The sequence below is a fragment of the Nycticebus coucang genome, chromosome 22 (assembly GCF_027406575.1).
Source record: "Nycticebus coucang isolate mNycCou1 chromosome 22, mNycCou1.pri, whole genome shotgun sequence".
In the NCBI taxonomy this organism is placed as follows: domain Eukaryota; kingdom Metazoa; phylum Chordata; class Mammalia; order Primates; family Lorisidae; genus Nycticebus; species Nycticebus coucang.
The window spans coordinates 14,342,030-14,360,051 of NC_069801.1; positions in this window are offsets into that span (position 1 = coordinate 14,342,030).

Consider the following 18,022-nt stretch of genomic DNA (forward strand, 5'->3'; position numbering starts at 1 on the left):
AATATTTGTTGAGCTTAGTCTAAAAGGCAGAAGCCCTGGAATGCTAGTAATGTCTTCCCTTCCTGGCTTGCTTGCTTTCTTTGGTTAAATCAGGTCATCTCTGAGGGTGTGGTAGATGGAACAAGTCACAAAAGCCAGGCCCTGTCCTCAGGGAGCTCATAGTCAAGACAAAAAGCTTACACAACCGGGCACCATGGCTCACGCCTATAATTCTAGCACTCTGGGAGGTCAAGATGGGTGGATTGCCTGAGCTCACGGGTTGGAGATAAGCCTGAGCAAGAGCGAGACCCACCCCTTCACACCCGTCTCTTAAAAAAAAAAAAAATAGCTGGGCATTGTGATGGGCACCTGTAGTCCCACCTACTTGGGAGACTGAGGCAAGAGAATCTCTACAGCCCAGGAGTTTGAGGTTGCTGTGAGCTATGATGCTACAGCACTCTACCAAGGGCAACAAGTGAAACTCTGTCTCAAAGAAAAAAGCTTACACAGGTAGCCACTGGCAGGAAAAATAGATGGGCAAATCCCACGACAATGGTATAGATGACTATCACAGGAATTCAGAAAAGGGAGTAGCATACTGGGGGAATATTTATTTAGGACATACTGTGTAGCAAGCACTGCCCAAGGCTCTGAGAATACAGCAATAAATAAAATAGCCCATGTAGTTAGTCCTGGAGACAGGGAGACAGCTACCAAGTAAATAGAATGTTGCATAGTGATTTAGAGATGCGGGCAAAAATCTGAGCAAATAGGCCAGCTGGCAAAGTTTGACTGTTTGGGAACGTGGTCAGGGAAGGTCTAGCTTGGAGTATTATTTGATGAGACAACTGCAGGGAAGGAGGCAGTTGGATAAGGAACAACAAGGGCCAAGAATTAAAATGTTCATGGCTTCCCACTTCACAATCACAAAGATGTGGGAACAACCCAAGTGCCCATCAACATATGCACAGACTAAACTATGGTCTATGTATACCATAGAAGACTATTCAGCCCTTAAAATAGATGGAAGTTGTGTATCCTTTGTAATAACCTGGATGGATTTGGAAAACATTCTCCTAAAGTATTGGAAAAGCAACCATCATATGTACTCAATACCATTTTATTTATTTATTTATTTTGCCAATACCAATTTAAAACTAGGAGATTAACAATCAAAGACCCACCTGAGGAAAAAAAATCTCAAATTCAAAAAGGGGGCAGAAGGTTCAGTAGCTTCCCACCCAGTGGGTACAATGCATGGATATATGGCACACTCCCTGGGTGTAGGACACAACTACAACTCTGAATTTTACCTGTCCAGTATAAATTATGTAACTTAATATTTCATATTAATCTGAAATAAAAACAGAATTTAATCCTCGTATCAATCTGAAATAAGTAAATGAAAAAAAGGAAAGTTATTTCACAATAAAAAGTTTAAAAAAACAAACAAAAAACCAAGGGCCACGGCCCCAAGGTGACTCTACCTGGTGTTTTCTAGGAGGCCAACTGGCTGGCCTAGATGGGGCAGGGTGGTGACAACATCTGACCCAGGCTTTAGAAGGACCATGAGGCTGCTGTGTTCTGAATGGACTGCAGGGGGACTAGGGCTTTAGAAGGCTATTTCCATATTCAAGAGAGTCTTATTTACTTCAAAAAAAAAAGGCACTGATAGGGCTGTGCCTGTGGCTCAAAGGAGTAGGGTGCCAGCTCCATATACTGGAGGTAACGGGTTCAAACCTAGCCCCAGCTAAAAACGGCAAAAAAAAAAAAAAAAAGCCCTGATAAGGTCTTTCTAGACATGAACACTGTTAAGCACTTTACAAATAATAACTTATAAAGGGCTGGGTTTGGTGGTTCACACATAGTAATCCTAGCAACTGGGATGCCAAGCTGGGAGAATCCCTTGAGCTTAGGATTTTGAGAGCAGTCTGAGCAAGAGTGAGACCCCATCTCTACTAAAAACAGAAAAATTAGGGCAGCACCTGTGGCTCAAGGAGTAGGGTGCCAGCCCCATATACGGAGGTGGCAGTTTCAAGCCCGGCCCTAGCCAAAACTGCAAAAATTAATTAATTAAAAAAAAGAAAAGAAAAAAGTTTTGAAAAATTAGCAGGGCATGACTGTAGGCACCTGTAATCCCAGTCTACTTGGAAGGCTGAGGCAAGAGGATCACTTGAGCCCAGGAGTTTGAGGTTACTGTGAGCTAGGTTGAGGCAGCAGGGCCTGCCCACTGGTCAGATCCCACCCCTAAAGCCATCACCGACTGCTATGAGCATGGGGACATGTGGCATTAAACGTATCTGCCTGTGAGGGACTGAGGGTAGACAAGCAGGCACCATGAATACATTTAGAATTGTTCCTCCTCCCTTCCTCTTTTAAAAAACCCTAACCCCCTTGAGCTTCATACTGTCATGTTTTTCCCCTGCTTCTCCTCCTTTTGCTCTCATAAACTGACCTCCATCTCCCCACCCAACTTGCTTTATGACTTCAGCATCCATGAGCATAATCCATGAGAAATCTTACTGACTTCTCACTTATTACTTTCTTTCCTACCAATGAGTTTCCTTCTCCCCAGTCCCCAGTAACCCACTCCCTTGGTCTTAAACCTGGCTTGCTCTTACCACTAAATTGCACTATCTCAGAAACTACCTGCAAACCTTTGCAGATTTGAAAAGACCTGAAAACCTGCCAGATTTTCTATGTTTGTGTTCCTACCTTACCCAACTCAGTAATGATTATTGTACTTACTTCCTAACACAAACACCGTAACCCCTTTGTCTTCCCACCAACCCTTGTTTTTGTTTTTGTTTTTTCGTTCTATTTGTTTGGGGGGCGGGAGAGGGTTTGCATCAGAGAAAGAGCTTAACGTTGCTGGAAAATAAAACGTGACTGCTGTCCTTTTAAGTTGATGTCCACAAATTTCAAATGAGCCCTCAATCCTGGCTAGTGATCCTACTGTATTTCCTTGCTGTGGTCCACTCTCCACACGCTAATGGTTTTTCAACCTTCTTCCTCCCTAAACTTCCTTTGTCCTTTCTCATCCTTTACCCTATGCAGATGGCCTCACATTGCCCAGAGATGATAGGGTCAATCTGCCAATGTCTCTGCACCTTGCCCACAATCCCTGCCTTTCCCATTTTTGCAATGAATGAAGGGTTTGTATGCTATCAGGCCCAACCCCTCTGCTTGTACTCAGAATCCTTCCTTAGTTACCAATGTCTCTGGATACTGGATCATTCCCATGTGCTTCAAAAAACATGGCCTAATGTCTCATATCATAAAACAAAAGTTTTTTTTTTTTTTTTAGAGACAGAGTCTCACTTTGTCACCCTCAGTAGAGTGCTGTGGCGTCACAGCTCACAGCAACCTCCAACTCCTGGGCTTAGGCAATTCTCTTGCCTCAGCCTCCCAGGCGCCCGCCACAATGCCCGGCTATTTTTTTATTGCAGTTTGGCCGGGACTGGGCTTGAACCCACCACCCTCGGCATATGGGGCCAGCGCCCTACTCACTGAGCCACAGGCACCACCCAAAACAAAAGTTTTAACAACAACCGAAAACTCTTTGATCCCACATCTCTCTCTAGCCACCTCCTCCCCTATTCTTCTGCTCCCATTCACATCAAAACTTTGGGAATTCACTGCAATCACTGATTCCACATGTACTCCAATTTCTCCTCAAATAAGTACGGGTCACCCTTCTTCTCCCACTTGTCCACGAAGCAACATTTCTCTTCTGAAGCTGACCTGGGCATTCCATGCTGCAGAAGCCAGGGGTGCCTTCATCCTGCTCCTGACATCTCTGTGCCTGGCCCTCCTTCATGGCTGACATCACCCTTTCCTAGTGCTCAGATTTTCTGTGAGTTTCCTCTGATGGCTCTTCTTCCTTTTGTGAAGGTTTAGTTCTGGGACCCCCTTTTTTTTCTGTATCTTAATCCTCTTTTGGTCACTATGGATCTTCAGCTTTTAGAACATAATAAAGGTATTCGAACTAAGAGAATCATATCGATGTGACGGGATTGTTGTGTGAATGAACAGAACATGAAGGGATAATGCAGTAATGGCTACTGTTTAATGAGCGCTGACTGTATACCTGGCCCTTTTTGTGTATTATCTCATAGACTCCTCCCAATAATCCTTTGAGCTAGGAACTTTTATTTTTACCATTTTGCAGAAGAGGAAGTTGAGACTTAGAAGAAATGACTTGCCTGAGATCACACAGATGATAAATGGATGAATTCATCCTCACTTTGGTCTTTCTGACTCAAAATCTGTTCTCAGCATCACCAAATTGAGATCATACATAAGAAAGTGCTTTGTAAACTGCTACTACATCTTAGCACATAGCATAACAATTTACACATAGAAGGTGCCCATAGCTAGCTTCTGAATTGAGGCAGGGTGGGAAGGAAGCCCTGAGCCCATGCACTACCATTACCTAAGAAAAGAAATAGCAACCTTGGGTGGTACCTGTGGCTCAAGGAGTAGGGCACTGGCCCCATATACTAGAGATGGCAGGTTCAAACCCGCCCCAGCCAGGAAAAAAAAAAAAAAAAAGAAATAGCAACCTTGAGGACCTTGAGAAACATGCTGACTTGTAATGCATTCCCAGAAGCCACCCAACTTGGTTTCTATTCTCCCTTCTTCAATTAAGTCCCCATAGCTGCAAGTGTTGGCTTACTAAATGCGCACTTATGCCTGAAAGCTGGGGGATTGCTTAGCTCCTAAATTACCTCCAATTTAACAGGCCTGTGCCTTCTTCCTGACTTGGTCATCCTTTCAAGTTACTAAAGTGGTTTTAGACCTTTTACTGTGATGCATAAGAACCCTAGAATAAGCCAGATTTTAACCCCTCTCTACACCAAATTCTGTAGACAGACAACCATGTTCCCTGAACACTGTTAGCTCCAGGTACCGAAGTTTCAGTGGGATTTATTCAAAAGTCTTTGTTACAAAGAGTTCCACCACCTAGCCGAGATATCTCCCATGTATGGCTTACCTTCTTTTTCCCACAACGTAACCTTTATTCATTTTCAGACATTCCGTGTGGGTGCAGTTGAGCCCAGCCCCAGCTCCAGAGGAGAAGCTGCTGATTGGCTGAGGCCAACCTGTCTCTTAGCCAAACTGATTGATTTGTGGAGAGGCCTTGGCCCTACTTTGGCCCACAGTGCTTTCTACAGAACACTAATCAAAACAGGCTCTGTCCAAAGAGGCCATCAATCAAATGAGTTTGGGAAATGCTGTACACAATATTCTGTCTTGGGGATTTTTATTTTCTCAAGAACCTTACACTTCAATTATCCTGTCTCTCCCCAGATTGTTTGACTAACTACTCCCTCTCAACCAGATGATTACTCTGGTTTTAAACATACCTAAGTGGATCACTTTTTTTTTTTTTAAGAAAAAACTTATGTGAATCTCCCATCTCTTCTAGCTCACCCCAATCTCCTGCCTCTCCTAACTGGAGAATGTCTGCACTTTCTCCCTACACTTTCTAACCTCCCATTCTCTCCAATCACTCCTCTTGAGGTCATCTATAACCTCCATGACCAAGGTCACATGGACATTTTCCAATCCTCATCTCTTGTGGCTCCCCAGTATTTGACACTGTTGGCCACCCCCTCCCTTCTCAAAGTGTTCTTTCCAACTGGTCTCCATGACATTATATGACTCTCCTGGCCTTAATTCTACCTCTATGACTGTCCTCTGTGCTCCCTGCAGAGCGCTCCTGGTCTTTTGCACAATCACTAAATGATGGAGTTTCTCGAGGCTCAGTAACAGGCTCTCTCCTTCTCTTATTTTGTTCTTTTCCCTTAATCTCATCCATGCTCATGGCTTCAGTTACCAGCAACCTCAGTTGTCAGCCCGCCCCTAGAACTGGCAAATATGGGGACGTGGCATTGAGGGAGGGGAACTGTTTCCCTGATCAAGGTACTGTTATCAAAAGTAGAAACTGATGCTAAAGAGACGAGGAAAAAAATGAAACACATTTTCCGCAGACATTTTGGATAAGCTGATTCAAATGAACGAAACAGGCTCCTTTGGGATCTGAGGACTCCCCAAGTCACTGGACCCATAAGCGGGACTGAATGCGTGTGCACACACAAAAATGCTGATTTCCTCTGAAGACAGAAAATTGGGTGGTTTATAGAGGAGGCAAGCTTGGCTAGACAGCTTAGGTCAACTTTTTCTAACTCTCAGCATCTTGAAAGAACTTGCAGCAAGAAGGGGGAGGGTGGACAGACCACCGGCAATCCTCTTCTTTTTGATACATCCCCAAAGTCTTCAGTGCCAAGAGGATACTTTACTCTGAGGTTAGACGCAATCATCTCAGGGGTTTTGTTTTTGCTTTTCTAATAGGTACCTGGGAGGACTCACAGCTGCCTTCTGCTGGACTAGAAGTATTTGTATCCTGACCATCTGTGAGGTCGTGGTCAGAGTTATGGAAAGGCCTCTCACATGCAGGCCAGCTGTTGGAGTTTTTATGTGCATATTTGGGAGAATTCATCTTCAGTGTATGAAGCTGGCCAGCCAGTCACCCACCAGGGTTGGGCTGAACTCTGCAATGTGTCTCAGGCTGACTCTCACCTCAGACTCAGGATAATCACCACCTTCTTCTCCAGGTAATATTCTCTGATGGTCCCCTCAACAACTGTTCTGTGTTGCCATGGAAACACGGTGCTTTGTACACCTTAGCAGGCTACCTTTTCACTTATAATTTGTCCCCATTGCTCTCTGGGCTGCTTGAGGTCTGGACTTTGAGCCATATCACCAGCTCAGAGCATAGAATCAATGAAGTCTGCCAAACTGTGAGCTGGGGAAACTCCAAGCTCAGTCATCCAGGATGCAAACTTTGGTCATCCTCACCTCCTCCCCAGCTCTCATCTCTCATTCCGATCAGACATTGCAATGTTCCACATGAAACTAAACCAGATGTAGAATTGATGTAGGAGCTGATAAACAGAAAGGACTTACAGAACTGTCTAGTGAAAGGCCGGAATAAAAAGATCAATGAGCAACCGGAAAATGAAATTTTAAAAAATACCATTTGTCATAACATCAAAAATATAAAATACATTAGGGATGCATTTAATAAAAGATGTACAATTCCATGTACTCTAAAAACTATAAAACACTGCCAAGAGAAATTAAAGATTTAAAAAAATAGATGGATGAAAAAAAGAAAAAAAATAGATGGATGTATGCTACTTATGAATGGCAAAATTCAATATTGTTGAGATGTTCATTCTCCCAAAAATGAATTTCAATTATATGCAATTAAAATCAAGATCCCAGCAAGATTTCCTGTATAAATTGACACATGAATTCTAAAATTTATATGGATATGTAAAGGTCCTGGAATATCTAAAACCATCTTGAAAAAGAGGAAAAACTTAGAGGCCCTACACTATTTGATTTCAAGACTTGAAAGCTATGTACTATAAGGCCACAGAAATCAAAACCATGTGGCATTGGCATAGAATAGACAACGTAGATCAATAGAACAAAATAGTCCAAAAATAATCTCACATATAAACAGTCAAATAATTTTTGTTGAAGGTGTTAACATAATTTGATGGGGGACAAGAACATTGTTTAACAAACAGTGCCAGAGCAGGGTAGGTGCAGTGGCTCACACCTGTAATCTTAGGCAGGCAGGTAGCACATACACTGAGGCTAGCAGGTTCAAGCCCAGCCCAGGCCTGCTAAACAACAATGACAACTATAATCAAAATTAGCCGGGCGTTGTGGCGGGCGCCTGTAGTCCCAGCTACTCGGGAGGCTGAGGCAAGAGAATCACTTAAGCCCAAGAGTTTGAGGTTGCTGTGAGCTATGATGCCACAGCACTCTACCGAGGGTGACATAGTGAGACTCCATCTCAAAAAAAAAAAAGAGAGAGAGAGAGAAAAGAAGAAACAATACAGGAACAACTGAAGATCCATTTAGAAAAATAATGAATCTTGGCTCTTCCCTCACACTGTACATAAACTCCAAATGGATCATAGGTCTAAATATAAAAAGCTAAAACTATAAACTACTAGAAGAAAACAGGAGAAAATCTTAACACTGAGTTGGCAAAGCTGTCTTAGGATTCAAAAAGCACTAACTAAAAAAGAAAAAGAATGATAAAGTGGATTTTTGATTAAAATAAAAAAATTGTGCTCTTCCAAAGATATCATTTAGAAAGAAATTTTCAAAGCCATGTAAAACATTATTTAAACACACAGGGAACTTTAAATTTTTTTTTTTTTTTTTGAGACAGAGCCTCAAGCTGCCCTGAGTAGAGTGCCGTGGCATCACAGCTCACAACAACCTCCAACTCCTGGGCTCAAGCAATTCTCCTGCCTCAGCTTCCCAAGTAGCTAGGACTACAGGCACCTGCCACAACACCTGGCTATTTTTTTTTTTTTTTGGGTTGCAGACGGAATTGTTGTTTGGCCAACCTGGGCTGGATTCGAACCCGCCAGCTCAGGCAACGCCTGTGGCTCAACTGAGTAGGGCGCCAGCCCCATATGCCGGAGGTGGTGGGTTCAAACCCAGCCCCAGCCAAAAACTGCAAAAAAAAAAAAAAGAAAAAGAACCTGCCAGCTCAGGTGTATGTGGCTGGCGCCTTAGCCGCTTGAGCTACAGGCACCAAGTCAAACTTTAAATATTTTTTAAAGAAAATGGCATCCTCTCTACTACATAATTTTCAATCCTTGTAAATAAATGAACAGCCTGATTTTTTGTCGAAGTGAACAAGTAAGCTATATCTGCAGAGGACCTTTGTTGAGGATTTTTTTTTTTTTTTTTTTTTGTAGAGACAGTCTCACTGTACGGCCCTCGGTAGAGTGCCGTGGCATCACACGGCTCACAGCAACCTCTAACTCTTGGGCTTACGCGATTCTCTTGCCTCAGCCTCCCGAGTAGCTGGGACTACAGGTGCCCACCACAGCACCCGGCTATTTTTTTTGTTGCAGTTTGGCCGGGGCTGGGTTTGAACCCGCCACCCTCGGCATATGGGGCCGGTGCCCTACTCACTGAGCCACAGGCACTGCCCCTTTGTTGAGGATTTTAACTCCCAGGACCAGACTAGACCAGGTAACCTATTTATCTAGGCAATCAATGTCACTGCAGTCAGAAAGACTCCAGCCTGTGGCCAGGAAGAAAAATAGATCAGAGAAGTGATGCCAAGTATCTGGTCCAGCAGTGTAAAGTAAGACCGTAAGTGGGGGAAATGAATGACTTCGTCTGAAGCTTGGAAGATCAGGAAGAAAATGCAAAGGGTGAAAGTAAAGGGTACAGAGGGTCACAGTGATTCAGCAGAGAGGCCCACAGCAAAGCCGATGGTGATAAGCTGCCTCTTAAACTGCCAGACAAGATCAGATATACAGGATTGACGATCCTGTAGCGTCTAGTCAGTTTAAAATCTCTATCTGTCAAGAAAACCCTGACTGCCAAAGATTTCTCTCGGTCACATGCCATTACCTGGGCAACTGCCATTGCCATCGTGTTGGACTTTAATCTCAACAACCTTTCTTTCATTCTCTGCCTCCACGTTACCTGTGATTGAGATGGGTATGGTAGCACTGACAAGCTACCTGATTTACTTTCCCATTTCCTCTTCCTGGGCACAAACACAGTCTGTATTTCCTTTGAGTTAGGGTGAGGTCATGTGACTGGGGGTTGTTTTTTTTTTTTTTTGGAGACAGAATCTCACTTTGTTGCCCTCACTAGCATGCTACGGCATCATAGCTCACAGCAACCTCAAACTCTTGGCCTTAGGCGATTCTCTTGTCTCAGCCTCCAAAGTAGCTGGGACTACAGGTGCCCACCACGATGCTGGCTATTGTTAGAGACGGGCTCTCGCTCTGGCTCAGGCTGGTCTTGAACATGTGAGCTCAGGCAATCCACCCACTCGGCCTCCCAGAGTGCTAGGATTTACAGGCATGAGCCCCTGCACCCGGCCCTATGTGACTGGGTTTTGACCACGGGAATGTGGAAGGAAGCAACATCTACCCTGCCCAGACATGGTCATAAAAAGGGCCCTGTATCCTGAGTCTTGTCCTGCTCCAGGCTCTCTTTGCTTATCAGCCAACTGAATGCAGAAGATCTCAGGGAAGACTCCAAGAGGGAAGAAGAGTGTATCCACTTCCATGAGAGTCCACCGAAAACATCCAATCAGACTGTATCCTGGGGAACAAAGTTGACCTTTATTGTGGTAAGCTACTAAGAATTAGGAGTTGCGTGTTCCAGCAGCTAGCTTTACTCTGGCTAGAGAACCCCCGTCATAGCTTCCAGTATAGCAGGAAAAGTTTGGGACAGTAAATATAAGCAGATCTCCATAAAAATGTAAAGGTTCCACGGTATCTCAGGGGAAGCTTGTGAGGCTGGACAAAGATCACACGGCCACGTGGATGGTAAGCCAGGATTTGAAAGGAGGTCTGTCGTATCCCAAAGTCTAGGCTTTTTTCACTCCTCCTAGAGGCGTTTTGATGTTTTGAGTGATGACAGACTTGAGCCTTCTGTGTAATTTACTTTCTGGCACATACCTGCGCCATACGTTACTGCAGAACTTTTACCACTTGCCACAAGCCAGTGAGGTTGAATGTAATGACACCCTGTAATCCTAGTTTTTATGTCAACATCATCCCCACGTGCTCAAAGAAGGGTCATTAGAACTATCATTTTCTCTAGCCTGCAACCTAAACATTTATTTACCAGTCTGGTGAAAGACTTTTGGGACCGTGCCGTAAATGCAGGCGTTTTCTTTCTCCGTCCGCTCACACATTCCTCCCTTCCTTTCTCAACTATTCATAGTCAGAAGCTCTGTGCTTCTGTTACTTGAAAAATTGCATCTACTTCTACCCTGCAATGTTGAAAGACCCGGTGACTGAACCTCCCTCCTCTAGATCATACTTTTCCTTTCTGTAAAATGGGAAGCATGATACTTACCTCCTAGTTGTAAGATTTCACTAAGATAGGAAATAAACAACTAATCATCTTTATAGATAGGTCCCTTCCCCACCCCCCCACAATCCTCACCATCATTACCAAACATCCATTACCAGTGATTCTTGGTATTTTGTAAATACATTTCCACTTTTATTACCTGGTGTTTTCCCAGTCTTATTACCTGGTGTTTTATACCTGGTCATCTGGGTCAGCTTTCCATACCTTTGACCTAAACTCCAAATCAGTAGAAAACCTGTGTTTGCTAAGTGTTTATTGGCCTCATGTACCATGCTATTCATTCATTTTCTTCCAACCACAAGTAAGAAATCATTGAGTACTTACAGTCTTTTTTTTTTTTTTTTTTTGAGACAGAGTCTCACTCTGTCACCATGAATGTCTCAGGATCATCATAGTTCACAGCAACCTCAGTCTCTTGGGATTAAGAAATCCTCTTGCCTCAGCCTCCTCAATAGGTGCTTCTACAGACACTCACCACAACACCTAGCTAGTTTTTTCCTATTTTTAGTAGAGACAGGGTCTCACTCTTGCTCAGGATGGTCTCAAATCCACCTGCCTCAGCCTCCTAGAGTGCGAGGATTACAGGTGTGAGCCACCGTGCCCGGCCAGCACTTCCTATATTACAAGCTTTATGCGAACAGGCTTCTGGAAGAAGGATTCTATTTCTGCCCATAAGACCTATCAGAGAGATGATCTTTATAAGGCATAGCAACAACTTTTTCTCCTTCTCCTCCTCCTCTGCCCTCTGCCTTCTTTTCCTCCTCCTTTTTTTTTTTTTCTTCTCTCTTTTAGATTAAGGTCTCACTCTGTCACCCAGGCTGGAGTACAGTGATACAACTGAAGCTCACTGCAGCCTCCAACTCCTAGGTTCAAGTGATCCTCCCATCTCAGCCTTTCCAATAGCAGGGACTATTGACATTGGCCACCATGTCACCTGTGGCACAATTTTTAATGGTGACTCAATATCCATTGCATGAAGGGATCATCATTTTTAAAAGCAATCCCCCAATGTTGTAAAATTTCACCGTTATTAGAAACAAACATCTTTGTATGTATCCTTCTGCTTGTGTTCTTAATTATTTTCTTAGAACCCACAAGAAGAATTTTGCATCAAAGGAAGAGCACATTGTCAAGGCTTTTGCTAGCCATTGCCAAATTTCTTTTTAGAAAATTATACAAATCCTGGGCAGCACCTGTGGCTCAGAGAGTAGGGCGCTGGCCCCATATACCGAGGGTGGCGGGTTCAAACCCGGCCCCGGCCAAACTGCAAAAAAAAATAACTGCAATAAAAAAATAGCGCCCTTGGGGCGGGCACCTGTAGTCCCAGCTACTCGGGAGGCTGAGGCAGGAGAATCGCCTAAGCCCAAGAGCTGGAGGTGGCTGTGAGCTATGAGGCCACAGCACTCTACCGAGGGTGACAAAGTGAGACTCTATCTCTAAAAAAAAAGGAAAAAAAAGAAAATTGTACAAATCCACAACCCCACTAGCAGTGTATGAAAATACTATAATAAAGGCTTTTGGCTAAGATGATGATTATGACAAAAAAATAATCAAGAAGATAAGTGTTTGTTAAAGGCTCACCCTACGCCAGCTGTGTTTATTTGCGGAACTTTATCACCATGTTCCTTGGCCCAAACACTGAAGGTCCTTTAGACTCTTAGCTTATTTAGTGCCTCTTTCAACACCCTAAAATTTTGATCCAAGTCTTACCTAAAAGAAAGGGGATTTCTGGTAAATATGGTTTCCGCTCAAGCACTTCCATCCCTCATCCCAGTGTAGACCACCTCTGTGCTTTTTTTTTTTTTTGGCCGGGGCTGGGTTTGAACCCACCACCTCTGGTATATGGGGCTGGTGTCCTACTCCTTTGAGCCACAGGCACCTCCCGACCTCTGTGCTTTTAACTGAGATGCTGGGGGTCCCAGTGTGGCAGTAGCTCACACCTGTAATCCTAGCACTCTGGGAGGCCAAAGTGGGCAGACTGCTAGAGTACGGGAGTTCAAGACTAACCTGAGCAAGAGTGAGACCCTGTCTCTACTGAAAATAGGAAAATAGGCTCGGTGCCTGTGGCTCAAGTGGCTAAGATGCCAGCCACATACACCTGAGCTGGCAGGTTTGAATCCAGCCCAGGCCCACCAAACAACAATGATGGCTGCAACCAAAAAATAGCCTGGCATTGTGGCAGGCGCCTGTAGTCCCAGCTACTTGGGAGGTAGGAGAATCACTTGAGCCCAGGAGTTGGAGGTTGCTGTGAGTTGTGACAGGGCGACATTACCCAGGGTGACAGCTTAAGGCTCTGTCTCCAAAAAGAAAAGAAAAGAAAATAGGAAAATTAGCCAGGCCTGGTGGAAGGTGGGCACTGGTAGTCTCAACTACTCAGGAGCCTGAGAAGGAGGATTGCTGGAGGCTAGGAAGTCTGAGGCTGCAGTGAGCTATGATATCACTGAACTCTACCCAAGGCAACAGAGACCCTGTCTCAAATAAAAAGGGCGTGGGGATGCTGGCTGACTTGGAACTGAGAACTTCAATGCTCTTAAGAAATAACGATGATTTGGGGTGAAAAGTCATGTGTCAAGGTACAAAGGAAAAATCAGTAACAACCTAAGAGCGTGGAGTTTCATTCTGACCTGCTCTGATAATATCACTATGGTGATGGTCTCCATAAACAATTGCAAAATAGCAAGATGAAAAGGAACAAGCAAGTTCCACCCAGGCGATCTGGAGTTATTTTAGGGATCAAGGCAGTGTCATCTGGGGTAAATATGGAATGCAAAAATCTGTTCTTTTAATAATCATCCCCTTCTTTTGTGAGGCTGAACAAAGGCCTGGCAAATCAGTCATTTGTGCTGAAAGAAGCACCAACCCAGTGCTTTCAGGGCTGAAGAGAAAGTGCAGCCAAAAGAATGGAAATAATGGTTAATAACAGATGCTGGGATTATTCTTCTCATACCCTTGGCCCCTGAGGCTCTGCTGAGCGTGGAGTGGAGTCCAAGGGGGTGGAACAAGGGTGATGTTCTTGGGAAGGGTTGGCCTGGTGGAGAGGCTGGGATTAAGACTCCAGGGACCCGAGCTTGGTCGCCTGCCCCTGACTTTGGTTCTTGGGCCAAAGACAGTGGAAGGAAGCATCTTCAAGGCCGCATTCTGTCTCTGGGGCATAACCATCTGCTGTAGATGACATTTCCTATTCTCATGCTATTCACTTTGAACCCCTGATTCAGCGATTCCCAGCCCAAAAAGCAGAACTAGCTATCTTTTGTGTCAAGAAAAAATGTCAGGGCCTGGTGCAGTGACTCACGCCTGTGAATCCTAGCACTCTGGGAGGCCGAGGCAGGTGGATCCCCTGAGCTCAGGAGTTCAAGACTAGCCTGAGCTAAAGCAGGACCCTGTCTCTATTAAAAAACAGGAAAACTATTTGCATGTGGTGGCAGGCATCTGTGGTCTCAGCTACTTGGAAGGCTAAAGGAAGAGCATTGCCTGAACCCAAGAGTTTGAGGTTGCTATGAGCTATGACAGCATGGCACTCTAGCCCAGGGCTCAAGAAAAAAGAGAGTCAGGCAATACATTTGCTGAGTTCCTTGCTAACCTGTAAATGCTTCCTTTCAGACTTAACCCATTGTTTTTCCCTTATTCTCTTTCTTCCTTTTTCTTCTAGACTGCGAAATTGTAAGCACCACCATTGTCTCTAATAAAGATCCTCAGAGAAGGAATTGTCCTGTAGCCACGGACACTGCCGCACAGTGAAACAGAGCTGGGAAACAGAGCTTCTCTATGAATGTCAGCTTATAGGAACTGACATTCAAAATCCCATGCCTATCCTAAAAGGGACATTTCTCTAGCAGATCTGAGACTGAGGCTATTTGTTGATTCATTCATTTAACAAATATTGATTGAACACCTGCTGGGAACCAGAACTTGTGCCAAGCACTGGGGCTCAAGAATGAACAAAATCCCAGGGCCCCTACCTTATGGAGAGTATATCCCTGTAGACCAGTGCTTTTCCACCTCTTATCTCACGGCACACTTGAACCTATAGTTGAACTTCTGCGGCACACTTAAATTATGTTGATCAAAAAAAGTTAAAAAAAGGAGTATACTAACTATGCTTTAAACTTCTTCTGAAAATAATTTAATAAACGATCTTTAAACATTTTTGTGGCACACCTAAAATCATCTCACAGCACCGCCTGCTGTAAGGCCACTGCTGTAGACCCTAATGTGAGTGGTAAGCACAACTTTCGTCTTGCGACAGGGCCTTCTCTGACCATTGAACATAAAATTGGACTCTCCTCTGGGCAGCTCCTGTGGCTCAAAAGAGTAGGGTGCGGGCCCCATAGACCGGACCCAGCCCTGGCCAAAACAATAACAAAAAAAATGCACTCTCCTCTTACCCTGTTTTATTTTTCTTCCCAGATACTATCACAACAGGGCATATGATATATTTTTTTGTTTGTTGTTTATCTTTCAGTCTTCCCTCACACAAATGTATCCTTTGTTTTTTGTGAGACAGAATCTCACTTTGTTGTCCTCAGTAGAGTGCCGTGGCATCATCATAGCTCACAGCAACCTCAAACTCTTGGGCTCAAGTGATTCTCTTGCCTCAGCCTCCTGAGTAGCTGGGACTACAGGCGCCCTCCACAATGCCTGGCTATTTTTAAGAGACGGGTCTCACTCTTGCTCAGGCTGGTCTCAGAATCCTGAGCTCAAGCAATCCACTCACCTCAGCCTCCCAGAGTGTTAAGATTACAGGCGTGCACCACCATGCCTGGCCAGAGACTGAATATTATTTAAAAAAAAAAAAAAAAAAAGACACAGTGGCTCATGCCTGTAATCCTAGCACTCTGGGATGCCGAGGTGGGTGGATTGCTTGAGCTCAGGAGTTCAAGACCAGCCTGAGCAAGAGTGAGACCCCATCTGTACTAAAAAATAGAAAAAAACTAATGGTGGGCACCTGTAGTTCCAGCTACTCGGGAGGCTGAGACAAAGAGGATCTCTTGAGAATAAGGTTGCTATGAGCTAGGATGATGCCACAGTACTCTGTCCTAATGAGACCGTCTCAAAAAATAAAAAATGAAAAAGACATAAAGAATTTGATGACAGAAAAGTACTTATGAATAAAAAATGTAGGATACAGAATGTTTGCCCATGAAGATTACAGTTCATAAGTATGCATGTGAAGTATAAACATGCTTGTATAAAAGATGAAAAGAAAATATATAAATATGATCATAACTGTATGGTGGGATCTAGAGGGATTTTTTTCCCCTCTAATTACTAATCTTTCTGTAATGCAGTCAAATTACTTTTGCAATTTATGGATTAAAAAAAAATTAAGACACTCTTCTCGGCAGTCCTGTAGTATTGCACATAAAGCTTATAAACTAGCAGGCGGTGTTGTAAGTTGCTAATTAAATAGATGACTTTCCTTTGGCATCCGCACCAACTCTGGTGACCCACCAGCCTCCAAGCTATGGCCTTCCTTGTCCAAGCAAGCAAGTAGGTGTTATTGTCACCCACTTCTTTGTCCGCTAATGCCACATTCCAATATCTGGAGCTCCTCTGTCCAATATGGCAGCCATTGCCACAAATGGATATTTAAATTTAAATTAATTTAAATAAATAATTTAGTTACATAGTCTCACTGGCCATGCTCAAAATGCTCAATAGCCACAAGGAGCACGTGGTGGCTACCATGGTGGACAGCACAGATATAAAATATTTCTATCATACCAAAAAGTTCTATTAGGCGGCACTGATTACAGCATCTAGGCTGAAGATAATTTCTAGAACACTAGCTAGACAAAAAGTTCTTCAGTTACTTGTTATCCATGGATGGATGGAACAATGACCTTTTCATCCTGAGATTTTACTCTCAAATCCCATCTATACAATCCAGAAAGCTCAAGGGCTGGGGGGGATTAAAGATAGCCCTTCCCATTAAAAGACGAGTCTCCCAATTATAGCTATTTAAAAGTGCTTCGGAGGCTGGGTGCAGTGGCTCATGCCTGTAATCCTAGCACTCTGAGAAGCCAAGGCAGGAGGATCCCTTGAGCTCAGGAGTTTGAGATCAGCTGGAGCAAGAATGAGACCCCATCTCTACTAAAAATAGAAAAAATTAGCCGGGCATTGTGGCAGATACCTGTAGTCCCAGCTACTTGGGAGGCTGAGGCAGGAGGTCACTTAAATACAGAAGTTTGAGGTTGTTGTGAGTTAGGCTGACATCCTGGCATTCTAACATGGGCAACAGAGAGACTCTGTCTCAAAAAAAGTGGTTCACAGAGTGAAGATTGATCAGGGAAGCTAGCAGAGTGAGTGAGGAATGTTAGAGGACTGGTTTTTGGTTATGAATGTTATCAACAGAAGCCACTTATTGATGTCTATTGTGTGGCAAGCACTGTATATATTTTATCTCAGTTGATCCTTGCAGTGCTACAGGGGAGATTTTACTCCATTATGTATTAAGAGTCAAGAAACTTTCCCAACATCATGAGCCAGAATCCATACCTTCAAACACCAAAGCTGATGCTCTTTCTAATCTATTAGCTTGGGGGATTCCAAATCTCACAGTAGGATTCTGATTGGCCCTGCTTGGGTAACAATCCTACCCCTTGGGACTAGTCATGTTGGATGAAAAGATTGGCTACCATGATGGCCAGGCCAAGGTCATTGTCCACCACTGGAAGACAGCTACCAGCAGTCTCATTAGAACCACCTAAGATCAGGGCAAAGCAGCTGGCAAATTTTAGAGAACGGATGAGACAGATGGAAATAACTGCTATTCGCTGCTTTAAGTCATCAGTACAATTCCCATGGGTCCTACTCACGTGCTGAGCTCCTTAGTTTTCCAAATTATCTCAAGGACAGCAATAACAACAATTGCTACTACCTTTTATAGACAGCCTAAATACTGTGGCATGTGCTTTTTATGCCCATCATTGTTGATGTACCTCCATAGTTTTTCAATAATGTCGGGCTTGTTTTCTTGCTTTGGGTGGGAATAGCAGAACTTGTTTTTTGAACACTCAGACTTGACCTTCCTAGGTTCTCTTTGGCTGGTTTCCCACAGCTTGCCCACCTCCTGTCTTAGGGCAATTCAAGT